The sequence below is a fragment of the Mobula hypostoma genome, chromosome 11 (assembly GCF_963921235.1).
Source record: "Mobula hypostoma chromosome 11, sMobHyp1.1, whole genome shotgun sequence".
Taxonomy (NCBI): Eukaryota; Metazoa; Chordata; class Chondrichthyes; order Myliobatiformes; family Myliobatidae; genus Mobula; species Mobula hypostoma.
The window spans coordinates 20,655,313-20,668,075 of record NC_086107.1 but is presented as its reverse complement, the minus strand read 5'-3'; the positions used below and the strand labels follow the sequence as shown (position 1 = coordinate 20,668,075).

The 12,763-nt window shown below is 40.4% G+C and overlaps 1 protein-coding gene across 1 annotated transcript in view; it reads right to left on the bottom strand.

The window, feature by feature from the left end:
• The window catches only part of LOC134353615 (growth arrest-specific protein 2), a 204,231-nt gene that overhangs the window by 172,646 nt on the left and 18,822 nt on the right, over positions 1–12,763 (bottom strand). The window contains exon 2 of the mRNA XM_063061751.1: positions 11,487–11,571. The gene's annotated coding sequence lies outside the window, so the exon portion shown is untranslated. The remainder of the gene's footprint in view (positions 1–11,486; positions 11,572–12,763) is intronic.

Genomic DNA, 12,763 nt, shown 5'->3' with positions numbered 1-12,763 from the left:
GAAAAAAAGTGTTCCATTACACCAACATAGACACGTCTTACCAAGATCATCTCAACACTCAAAATGAAAGCCAAATGCACTGCATTGTGGGTGGAAACAAGATAGCTGAATGGATATGTTTGAGAGTTGGGTTAAAAATGAAAAAATGTATCTAAACTAAATTGGGAAATTACTTTTGATTCAAAAAGAAAGGAGGAATTTACTAAAGGTCAACAAGTCATAAAAAGAGAAAAGTATAATAAAAGGTATTTAGAATGAATTACAAAAGAAATCTTTAAAATTAGAAGAGCTCAAGGTAAATACGATGGAAAAGCCAATAATTAAAATTGGGCAAATATACAAAAGATAGTGAATTATAAACTTTAATAAGTTGCATAATTCAGTATTTTAGTGAAGGTCAATACAATATCAAAAATAAAAACCTTTTGGACATAAAATGATTGGACAATAATATGTACTTACATGTATTATCATATACCTGCTTTAAACCTCAGGATAAATTTTATGAAAAATTGAGAAGGATTGGAATGAAATAAGGGCAGGATAACATTACAAGTAAAGATTAACATTACTAGCCTAGGAAATTTTGGCAGTTTAAAATGGTGAATGTAGGCCAGAAAGGAGGCTGTTGGGAGTTGATTCAGGTGGAAACATGTGGAAGTAGGGAATGAAACTAATATTTTTAAAAATTGCTGCAGACCATGGAGACCAAAAAGCAATATTGATATATGGACTCTTGAGTAAATTAAGGTTTTTCTTATGATGTAATGGGATCCAAAACCACTGAAAGTTGGTTCAAATCCATAAAATATTTAAAGACTGCTTTTTAACTCTGCTTGCTAAAGAAAATATAAGAAAATTTTATTATAGAGATAATTCTCTGACACTATAAGCCAAGGAGAGACTCTCCGAAGCAGACATATTTACAGTGCACGGTTTTCCAACAATTTTCGTCCTCAATTTAACTTGCCATGTTTAAGGTGAGGTAATTGTTTAATTTCTCAGCTCTCTATATTATTTGAGAAATTTGACATTTAGCTCTTTACTAATTAGTGATTTTGTCTGAAGCATTTACAGTAAATTTGTTGTTATGAAAGAGGACCAAGCAAATTGAGTCATATGAACTATGGACAGGATTAGGCAATCCAGCACCTTGGTTTATTCCACTATTCATTTATTATGGTTAGCTCTAAATTCCATTTACATGCCTTTACTCCATACCTAACAAAAGAAGTTAAATATGATCTTCACTTTTATTATTATTACCTGTTGTTCTCTATTCCCCAAGCAGATAATAAACACCCACTACATCCACTGTAATGAATTTCTATAATAATTAAATGCATGCACTGGAGATGTTCATGTGCCTCCTCCCTCCATACAATCTCCTAAATTCAATGGAATGCAAATTATAGGAAGAGGTGCAGTCGACGTTTCAGGCCGAGACCCTTCGTCAGGACTAACCCTGACTAGTCCTGTCGAAGGGTCTCGGCCTGAAACGTCGACTGCACCTCTTCCTGGAGATGCTGCCTGGCCTGCTGCGTTCACCAGCAACTTTTATGTGTGTTGCTTGAATTTCCAGCATCTGCAGAATTCCTGTTGAATGCAAATTATGTTTGTTCACCCTGTCCTCAGTTCAACCCTTTAACACAAAAATCATTCTGGTAACCTTGCTCCATACCCCTTCCAAGAAAAATATAATCATTGAGGTTTGATGCCCAAAATTCAACACAGTACTCCAAATAGGATATAATTGAATTGAATTGAATTGAATGATCTTTATTGTCATTATACAATAAAGTGGTAGATAAAAACAAGACAGTAATAGAAAAACAGTATTAAATAGATAAGCAGCAGAAAATAAGCTGCAGCAGCACCAGAATATCACAGTAATGCACAAAGTGCTATTAGTGCAAGTATTTGAGTCCTTGTGTGTGCATGTGTGTGCTCACAGTTTCAGTCATTGTTCTGTGGGAGTGGTGTGATGGAGGTCACAGCTCTGGGATAGAAGCTGTTCCTCAGTCTATTTGTTCTGGCTTTTAGTGTCCTGAACCTTTTGCTGGACAGCAAACGGGGAGTGGCCGTATATTTAATAGCTGATTACCTCACTTCTTAGTTATAAGATCTTGAGATAAAGATTAGTTTTCTTAATTCCTTCTTATGCTTATCCACTAGCTAACCAACCAGTTGAAATAAACTTTTCTTTACCCCCCTATCAGAGAAATTTGACCATGGAATTTTTTTAAAAGATAAAAAATAAGAGAATAATTAATAAATGAGTAGGAATTGTTCTCAAATATATGTCGCTATGTCTCTTGCTGTAAGTTGTGGATTATACACTCAAATGCAATAAAACTCATTAATAGTTGTAAAAATGATTTACCATGTAGGTCATCTCCCAACACTGTTATCAAAACATTAAAGCAGTTTTTGTTGTCCTTTTTTCCCCAAAGTACACAATGCAGAGATTGTTGCATGAAGGGGCACTGGAAGCAGACCCAAATGCAAGGCACAGACACTGTAGTACTAGGAACAGGACTAGGTTTATCCAGAAAGCGAGGAGAGGCAGGAAGAAACGACACTGGATATTGACACAGGCCCTGGATGAGACTAGGATTCAGGGGCTGGGCTAGAACTTGGACTAGAAACACGGGACCCAGACGGGGAACTAGGAACGAGGAGCCTGGACTAGGAACACGGAACTCCGGAACCAGAGCCTGGACAAGGACCCGGAACCTGGGTCTTGACTCGGAACCGGAACCCGGGTCTAGGCCAGGACTCGGGACCAGGATCTTGGCAAGGACAGGATGTGGCTACAAGAGAGGACAAGGTACCCCAGCACAGGACGAGGTACCCCAGCATAGGACGAGGAATCTCCAGCACCGGGCTGGGCAAAGGACTCCTGGGCTGGGCAAGGCACTGGAACTAGATGAGGACACGAAGCTCAGATTTGGACAGGGCTGGAACACAGCACCTTGACTTGGTCTTGGAACACAGGAACACAGAGCCTTGGACTTGAACTGGATGTTCAGAGCCTTGGATGTGGACTGGACGAGGTACTCCAGGGCAGGATGTGGCTCTTGGACTAGGTTTGGCTGGGCTTGGTTAGGCTCTTGGGTACGGAGACGGGACTGCTCCTTGGAGCGCAGGGCTGGGACCCTTTCTTGGCGCAGGGCAGGGATGCTTTTTAGGACGCAGGGCCGGGACGCTTTCTGGGACTCAGGGCCGGGACACTTTCTGGGACGCAGGACCGGGATGCTTTCTGGGACGCAGGGCCAGGATGACTGCCAAGGTAAACTGCCAAGGGACTCCTGGACTGGACGAGGCATATGGACAGGATGAGAACACGAAGCCTTGATTTGGACAGAACTGGAACATGGCGCCTGGAACTTGGAACACAGAACACAGAGTCGGGACCCCTCCTTGGGAACAGGACTAGGGCCAGGACTCTTCTTTGACATGGACAGTAAACACTGGGACACAAAGAGATAGTTCCAAACTCAATGAGAGATAGTTCTTTATCTTGGCGTGGCAAGGCTCTGGTCTCACTCTGGCAGTTGAACTTCACAGAGATGCAGGCAATGCTTCAGAAGGAAAGGGAAGGGAACAGTCAGCAGGGAATCCTTGGTTTGAGAGGTATTTATGTGCCGCCCAAAACGAGAATCAGGTGCCTCAATTAAGACGCCCAATGGAACAAGGGAAAACAGGAAAACCCGGAATAAGGAGTCAATGGACTGGACCGTGAACCAGAATACGGTCTTCTCGGACCGGATCATGGCAGAGATCTATTTATTTATTAATAAATTTATTGAGTAAACAAGTTACCGACATGCTATCGAAATATTGCTAAAATTATATTTAAGATTATCATAAGACATTAAACATAGAAAATTTTTAAATAGAAAAATATGAATTCTTATCTTTCTCTGACTTTCTATGTTTATAAAACCAAAATGATATCCTTCAAATACTCAGAATCTTTTTTCACATTGCTTTAGATTAATTTTTAAAAGAAATTTTCACTTGAGTACTCTCCTCTGATTTCACAGATTATGGGCAGTTCAAATGTTGACAAAAAATGCAGTTGAATCAATAAAGGTGAAGTTATGGTAAAAGTTGCAGTGATTGTACCTAGTCCAAGAAACTTCTATTTTGCCTCACTGACCACATTCCCATGCAGAAGTTTTGGTTCTTTCTGCACAAATAGGCAGGTAAGTTTTAGATTGGTTTTAATTTTTGCAGAGAGTGAGCATTAATGACAACACTTCTTTCAAGTCAAGTTATTGCATTTTGGCATATATTAATATTACACAATCCTCAGGGGTATAGACAGACACTCTAATTTTCATGAGACCATTTACAGTATAAATAAAGACATAAGCATTGATAGCCAACATCTTTTAAACTGTGCCGATTATACGTATTCACCCACCAAGGTCCACAAGGCAAAGATGAAGAGGAAAGTAATCTTTGGAGGTTTAAAACTAAGTGCGCACTCAGGAGCTGATTTCTTGAATCCATCTTGCCAAAAGTTAAAGCTTCCCTTAGTTTCATTAATAGAATTAAGATGAGAGAGCTGAAAGTTTTAGTGCATCAGTGAATTTATCCATTTAGATTTAACATGATCTTTTTACTAGTGTCCTATTGAGCCATTGTGTTGGTTATGTTCTCAATATTTCTTTATTTTTAATAATAAATTTATAATAAATTTACTTTGAACTTTAATGGGTACAAGGTGTGCATGGTGTTTATTATCTGGTATAGTGACTTGATGAACATAAATATGCTACAAAAGGGAACTCCTTAGTATTTCACAGTGTAACACAAATTCTGTGGCAAGTTCACTGGAGTCCAAAGGAATATTTAAATCAGTTCTTTCTGCTATAATTTAGTGTCAGTGTCTGAGTGGCATTTCAGTCAGTCAATGCTGATATATATTTTGTCAGCCCAAAGTTAGGTGTGGCATCTTTTCTCTCAACTTGTTATTTGTAGCAAGTACAGTACATTGATCAGTTATTTGCATTGTTAAGGTAGTGCACTCCTTCCTAATGCTATACTTCATTTTCATCTACTGTATGCAAGTGAGCTAGAATTTTATATCTGCACAACATTGTTAGCTATTTTACTGTATACTACTATGTAGTGGGAAGATCAAAGGAGGTTTAATAGAGACATCCAAAAATATATATCTACACCTTGGGCACTAAAAAAAAACAGCAAAACATTGATATTCTGCTATGGAACATTTCAGAAGTTCTGATTCTTCTCTCCAAGATCCTTGTTCCTGCGCTGTCTTTAATCTCAACAGCGCCCTAGTTCCCTAGTATCCTTTAACATACCGGTGCTCCCAGTTCCTGCTCTCTCTTTCCACTCAACTAGGTCACAATTCCAACACTCCCTTTTTACTCATTGGGGCCCTAGTTTTTAAGCTTCCTTTTCACTCAGCACAATCTTAATTCCTGCTCTTCCTCTGAACTTACCGAGCCACTGTTTCTATTGCTCACTTTCAACTTAACTAGTCCACTAGAAAAAATATTATCATACTGTGTAACAGCTGGAAAAAAGTGAATTCAAAGATTGTTGACGCATTAAAGAAATAAAACCTAATAATCAAATCGATCAGCCAGCCTAACGCCACCTATTATGTGCTGTGACACCAAAACATAGAACTGATTGAAAGGAAACACAGAGCCAGGAATTTTTATCTTAGTTTTATTTTTACTTTCGTGAGGAACACACATATGATGGCATATGCCATTTATGTACTTTTGCATATAACATAATGAAATATTTAAACAAGGGGTGCTTAATCGAATAATATACTTACAATATTACTCAAATATTGTTGATATATTGTATAATACCAATGCCCCAAGATTACTGGATTAGCAGAGTTTCGATGTAATTATTCACCACCATTAATTTATTTTTTCTCTTATATTATTAAATTATCATTAATTTATGTATTTATATTAGGAGAAAAGATAACTGAGACAAAAGTTTATCAGAGAGAATTAAAGGACTATGCCATAACGAATTTATTTTTTAGGATAAGATACTTGAAGAGGTAGAGGCGGCTTTACCATTGGATGTTGTGTTGCTCTTAAGTTTACGTACTGTACACTGTCTGCCTGGACCAAGAATTTCATGATATTTCCCCCCATACATGACAATTTATGGACCAAATAAATCATAGTCACGAAGTATGGAATGTTAGCCCTTTACCCACTATATCCATGCAAACCATCAGGGCACACATTTACACTAATTCTACACTCTTTTCTCTCACATTCCCATCAATTCAATTCAAATCAGGGGCAATGTGCAGTGGCTAATGAACATACCAATCAGCAAGATTTTAGTATGTGTGAAGATGCTGCCTGACCTGCTGAGTTCCCCCAGTGTTTTGTGTCACTCAGGAGAAACCCACATGATCATAAGGAAATGCAACCATGTCACAGAACAGAATCCAAAGTCAAAATTGAACACAGGTCTTGTGAAATGTGAGGTCACAGCATCAACAGTCACTGTACCACATTCTTTCACAAATTAAGGGATTAAATCTGAATAGAAACCAATGACGGACATGGCTATCACTGTCCTGGAATAGGTGATCATCTCCATGATCACTCCAATGCTACCTATCAGAAACATCCCCCTCCTCCACCCTCCCTGCAGTTTTCAGAGCTTCGTTAGTTTTGTTTTCAGTTCTAACAAAGAATCTTCAATCTGAAAAAATGAGTGTTTCTCTTCGCACAGATGCAATCTAACCTGATGAGAATTTACAGCATTTCTGTTTTTGTTTAATATCTTATAATAGACTCTGTACATGCTAAAATAATGCTACATGCCTCAAGACATAAAGACACCTTTACACTAAAACCCATTTACTACTTCCTTGATTACTGTATTTGCTACACTTTATATAGCAATGTTCCAGGATCTTTCCAAAGAAAATCCCCAATTTTGTTTTGAGGTAAGTCTTACCTCCTGATTGCCACAGAATTTCTCCAAAACTAGCTTGTTCTTCTCCATCACAAATGAAATATCACAACACAGGGAATGGATTAACCAAATTTAATCTACTTAAATAGACTGTCCTGCGGTTTAGATAGTTGTTCCCTTTAATATATAGTATATTACTAATATTTCCCTCTTCACAACTTTGTGCACTGGCATGTTTAACCAATCAGAAGAAAAATAAGATTATCAGGTATTGAGATTGAGTGGCTGTCATGGTCCAGATCGGGGTCCCTTTAAATTTAGCTTGTTTATGTTACGATCCAGACCGTTGATTCCCTGTTTTCCCGTGTCCCTTGACTTTGGTGATTAGAGGCAATTAACACAATTAGAGGTTGAACCGGTAGTTTATAGTCTCCAGCTTTCAGCCGTTCGGTGCGGGAGCGTCCGCAAAGTCATCCAAGGTACAGTGTGCCGATGTCATCTGACCGGAGCAAGGCTAGTCTCTGCCAAAGCGAGTGCCAGTAATTCGCCTCTCCTCACCAGAGCAACCCTGTCCAGTTACCCGCCAAAGCGAGCCTGCAAAGTTTCCTCACCGAGGTGGCTCCGTCAGTTAAACCACCGGAGGGAATCAAGAACCGCTGTCTACTGTTCCTGGGCCGAGTCGAGAGCTCGCCACTACCCGGAGGCTCCAAGTCAAGTCCTGGCTCCGGCGGCATTCAAGCACCAAGTCAAGTCCTGGCTCTCACGGCATTCAAGCACCAAGTCAAGTCCTGGCTCTCACGGCATTCAAGCACCAAGTCAAGTCCTGGCCCTGGCGGCATTCAAGCACTAAGTCAAGTCCTTTCCCTGGCGGCATTCAAGCACTAAGTCAAGTCCTTTCCCTGGCGGCATTCAAGCACCAAGTCAAGTCCTGGCCCTGGCAGCTTCCCAGTTCTGAGTCAAGTCCTGGCCCTGGTGGTCTGTGATTCCTATCCTACCCCCTTGTCTGAATCCCTTCTCTGCCCCTCTCGCCTCTAGCCCTCGTCTGCAGCCCCCGCCTGCACTTCGGTCTAGTTCCATCGCCGGAGCTAGATAAGTACTGTCTGCTGCTCATTCGTATTGGTCTTGTCTTGTCTTGTCCTCGCCTCCGTGGGGTAAGTCAGGCCATCTTGTTGTTGCCCCGCGGGGAGTCATGTCTTGTCTTGTCTTGTCCTCGCCTCCGTGGGGTAAGTCAGGCCGTCTTGCCGTTGCCCCGCAGGGGGTCATGTCTTGTCGTGTCTTGTCCTCGCCTCCGTGGGGTAGGTCAGGCCGTCTTGCCATTGCCCCGCAGGGGGTCATGTTCTGTCTTGTCTTGTCCTCGCCTCAGTGGGGTAAGTCAGGCTGTCTTGCCGTTGCCTCGCGGAGGGTCATGAGTCCCAGCCCTATGTCCTGTACCCAAGGAGGGGTCCTGGCTCTCTGTTCTGTGTGTGAGTCCCGGCCCTATGTCCTGTACCCAAGGAGGGGTCCCAACTCTGTGTTCTGTGTATGTGTCCATGGTTCCATGTACCTGCTCCCCGAGACCGAGGCTCCATGTTCCCATGTTCCTTCTCTCCCTAACCCATGTCATGTCCTTGCCTGGTTCTGGGGTCCGAGCCCGAGGCAAGACCCAGGTACTGGGTCCTTGCCCAGTCTCTGGCTCGGAGTCCATACCCTAGCCTCTTCATGTCTCCTCTAGTTCTGGGAGCCGATTCCAAGTCCAAGCCCAGACACTTGGTTCCAGCCTAGTCGTAGTCCTGGGTCCTTATCCAGTTCGCTATTTCCTGCTCCTGCCTTGCTCTCCTGGTATCGAACAATAAGCTAAATCTAAGTAACCTCACAAGATGTGTCTTGCATTTGGGTCACCCTTGCTCCCTATGCCCCCACCAGTGTGACAGTGGCTGACTCTTGGAATGGATTGAGTTTTTGAAAGAAGACATATTTAACTGTTTAAATGTAAATATCTACTGTATCACTAAACCCTGTGTAGTTGTTCAATTAGATATTTGAATGAAATGGAAAAATTATATAGATGTGGCTTCAGCTCAAAATCCTCTTCCATTAAAAGAAGTTATGACCATTCACTTATTTCTTAACTTTTTTTTAACATAGAAAGAGATCAACATGGATGCTGACAGGCCAAAATGATTGATTCATTTCAATTGCTCAAAAGGCTAGATCTTGGTAAGATAGACAAGGGAAACTCAAAGTTTAGAAACCCATTCAGGGCAGCTGTAAAAGAAAGTAAGATTAGAGCAAGAGATGTGGTGCCATCTAATGGTAATACAATTACAGCTATCAAACATTTCATGGTCAGTGGTCAGAACATGTCACAAAACATTGTAGACTTGAAATTAGCTCAAACATCTTACAATATATTTGCCAAGAATTCAGAAAATCTAACTCTTGGAAAGAAGTTATCAGAAAGCATCGTGAGCATATTATATCAATTCGTAAGATTTTGCTTGGAAAATTGACATGGCTTTGAATAAGCAATGTAAAAGGTTATATTGTGAGAAATGAATGATTTTGGTTCCAGCTATTGGAATAGAGTGCCAATGGCCACTTGGATAGATGCATGTAACCCACTGAGATAGCACAAGGTAGACGTTAGTAATCATACAGTACGTACTGGGCTAGGTTTTTTTCTGCAAGGTAGTAGACTTTTGAATTGAAGTCTGGTGTGATTAATGTCAAATTGACACCAAAAGTAAATCCAATAATCCTGCACAGCCCATAAAAGTGCTAGTGCAATATGCCTTCTATACTAGAAAAAAGCTAGCATTAGGAAATGTTTCAGAAAAGGATATGGGAACTGCTATCACAAGGCTAACTTATTGTGTCTACATGCAGAGTTCGATAGGTGCTAAGACAAGCAAAGCTAAGCTAGAGCTGAAAAAGATCTCTTGGCTGTGACACATACTGGAGGTTTAACACGATCACAAATCCAGATCAATGGTTGTGATGGAGAATCTTCACTAAAATTTCAAGGAGGCTACATTGACTCTGCAGTTACAGATACACTGAATGATGTACAAAGTTCATAAGTTTGCAGATGACACAAAAGTTAATGATGTTATGGATAATGTACAATGTTGTCACAGGTTGTTACGGGGCATTAACACAATGCAGAGCTGAGCTGAGAAGCGGCAGACAGAGCTCAATCCAGAAAAGAATGAAGTGACATGTTGGAAAGTCAAAATTGAAAGCAGAGTATAGGGTTAATGGCAAGATTCTTAGCTGTGCGGTTCCATGTTCATAGATCCCTCAAAGTTACTGCACAAGTTTAAAGTTCAAAAATTCAAAATACATTTATTATCAAAGTATGCATACATTGTACAACCTTGGGATTCCTTTCCAAACAGACAGCCACAAACCAAAGAAACCCTCTGGGGCCTAGACCCCACCACCTCAATTTGTCCTGTACTCGACTTTTCTGATTCATCCCTGCGCTTAAATCGTTGTCCAAACGTTGGGTTCAGTCACTTTTGTACGCTCTGGGGCCTGGACCCCACCACTTCAATTAGGCCTGTGCCCAACCTTTAAATTCGGCACGGTATTTAAATCAATCAAACCTCAGGTCTTCCTTGCTCTGGTTCTGTCACATCGAACTGGCTCCAGGACCAAAGGAAAGTTACCAGCTATTGCTTGCGATGACCATTTACCAGAAAAAGAGTGATTAACAAAGTATTTAGTTGTTTTCTATGTTTCATTGGCCATTAGCCAGAAGTCACTGAGATTCACCGGTGCCACCTTAAAGCGATAGGGTGATTAAGAAGACATATGGTGTGTTGACCTTTGTTAGTTGGAGGATTGAGTTCATGAGCCATGAAGTAATGTTTCAGCCAGTGCCTATTTCCCAGGTTATAAATGGCTAATACAAGTGGTCATAATTTTAAGATGAATCAGGAAATTACAGTGGGTGTCAGAGGTAGTTTTTTTGGTGGTAGAGACAGGTACATCAGAGACATTAACGAATTTCTTAGATAGGCACATAGATGTAAGAAAAATGGAGGGCTATGCAGGAGGGAAGCATTCGATTGATCTTGCAGGTTATAAAAGGTTGGCACATCTTGGGCCAAAGGGTCTGTACTGTGCTGTACTTTTCTGTGTTCTATGTTAAGTTGTGTCCCCATGAGGCCACTATGCATATTTCACACACATGCACAAAATAGTTGTATTTCTCTACAGCAGACACAAATTGCAGACATGCAGTAGAGCAAGAGAATTCGCTGAAATATCTGCCTAAGGGAAAACGGCAGCAGAGTAAATAATTCAGTCAAAAGTTGCATGAGTTACATGGAATTTTTTTTATAAAAGAATGGCTAGAGAAGCAACAAAAGAATCTATGAAGTCTAAAATACTGACAAAGGATCTTCAACATGAAATTACCCCTGTTTCTGTTACTGCCTGACCCATTGAGTACTTCAGTTTTGTTTTTAGTTCAGAATGGTTATTTTTCAAAGTTGAAAGAGTGAATGCACCACTTTTTTTTAAATCAGGAGAAATGCCAAAGTGTATGTACTTACCACATCTGGAGGAGACTAGCTGTTTGAGGAGAGCATATCAATCATTACACCTGCCAGGACTGAATGCAGTAAAGACAAACTTCACCTGAAATTGTGATGTCATACAGTTACAAAAAGTTAGAACATGGAAAGAGGCCCATAAACCCACCACCTATTCCCCAACCTTCAAACACTCATTTACACCAATCCTACCCAAACACATTTTCATCAATTTTCCTGCCCTCAAAATTCTACCATTCACTTACAAACTAGGTAATTCATGGCAGCAAATTAATCGACCAATCAACATGTCTTCAGGATGCAAGAGGAATCCAGAGCAACTGGATTAAAACATACAAGGAGGATGCGAGAATTCCAGAGATCAGGATGGGAATCCAGGTCACTAATGTATATAAATCTATGAAGACAAGGTGCCAAATACACCTTAGTAGATCTGTTTATGGTTGAGGCAAAATTTACATGCTGACAGCTGATTACTTTTCCAGTTTACTAGAAACACACTTCCTCCGTTTAACTATCATTAACCAACAGAAGGATCATTTTAGTTCATTCAGTTTACTGGCAGTGGATCATAAACGGCTGCTGATAAATTTGCAGCTACACAAAAATCCTATAGTACCACGTTATCTCCACTCTAACATAATAAAATAGAAAGGAAGATGATCTAAAAAAACAACCCAGTCACTTCTGAGAAGGGCAAAAAGAGAATCTATAAATGTATACCTCAAGTGTCTTGGCATACAGGAGCATGCCCACACAAGAGTTCATTTCTAAATGCAGGTGAACTGTCAAATAAAAAAAAACACTGCGAAAAATGCCAAGATTTCTGAAGCCTGAGGTTCCAAGTAAAACAAGCATACTAAATAAGAGGGGAAATAGTTACTACCACAAGAAGAAAGCTAAATAAATGTCATCTCATAAACTGCAAGATATGACAAGAACCCAACCATGTCAACAAGATGGAAGATAGCACAAAGCTGCAGTTATCAATTGTCATGACATAATCCCCACGAAGAGAAGCCCCAAAAAAGCTGCTACATGGGATGGAAAAGACATTATCTGAAGAAGACTGTGGATGATGCTTGGGAGCCTGAAGCTTATGAAAAGCTAATACAAGTATCACAATCCCTGACGTAGAAGAAACTAGATCTCAACAAGCAAATAATGAAGTGCAACCCGATCTGGGAGAACTGTTTAATAGTTGAAAAATCTTCCGGACTTGATACTGGAATAAATAAAATCATAAGAATGCACAAACTGACAGCAAGAGTTATGCC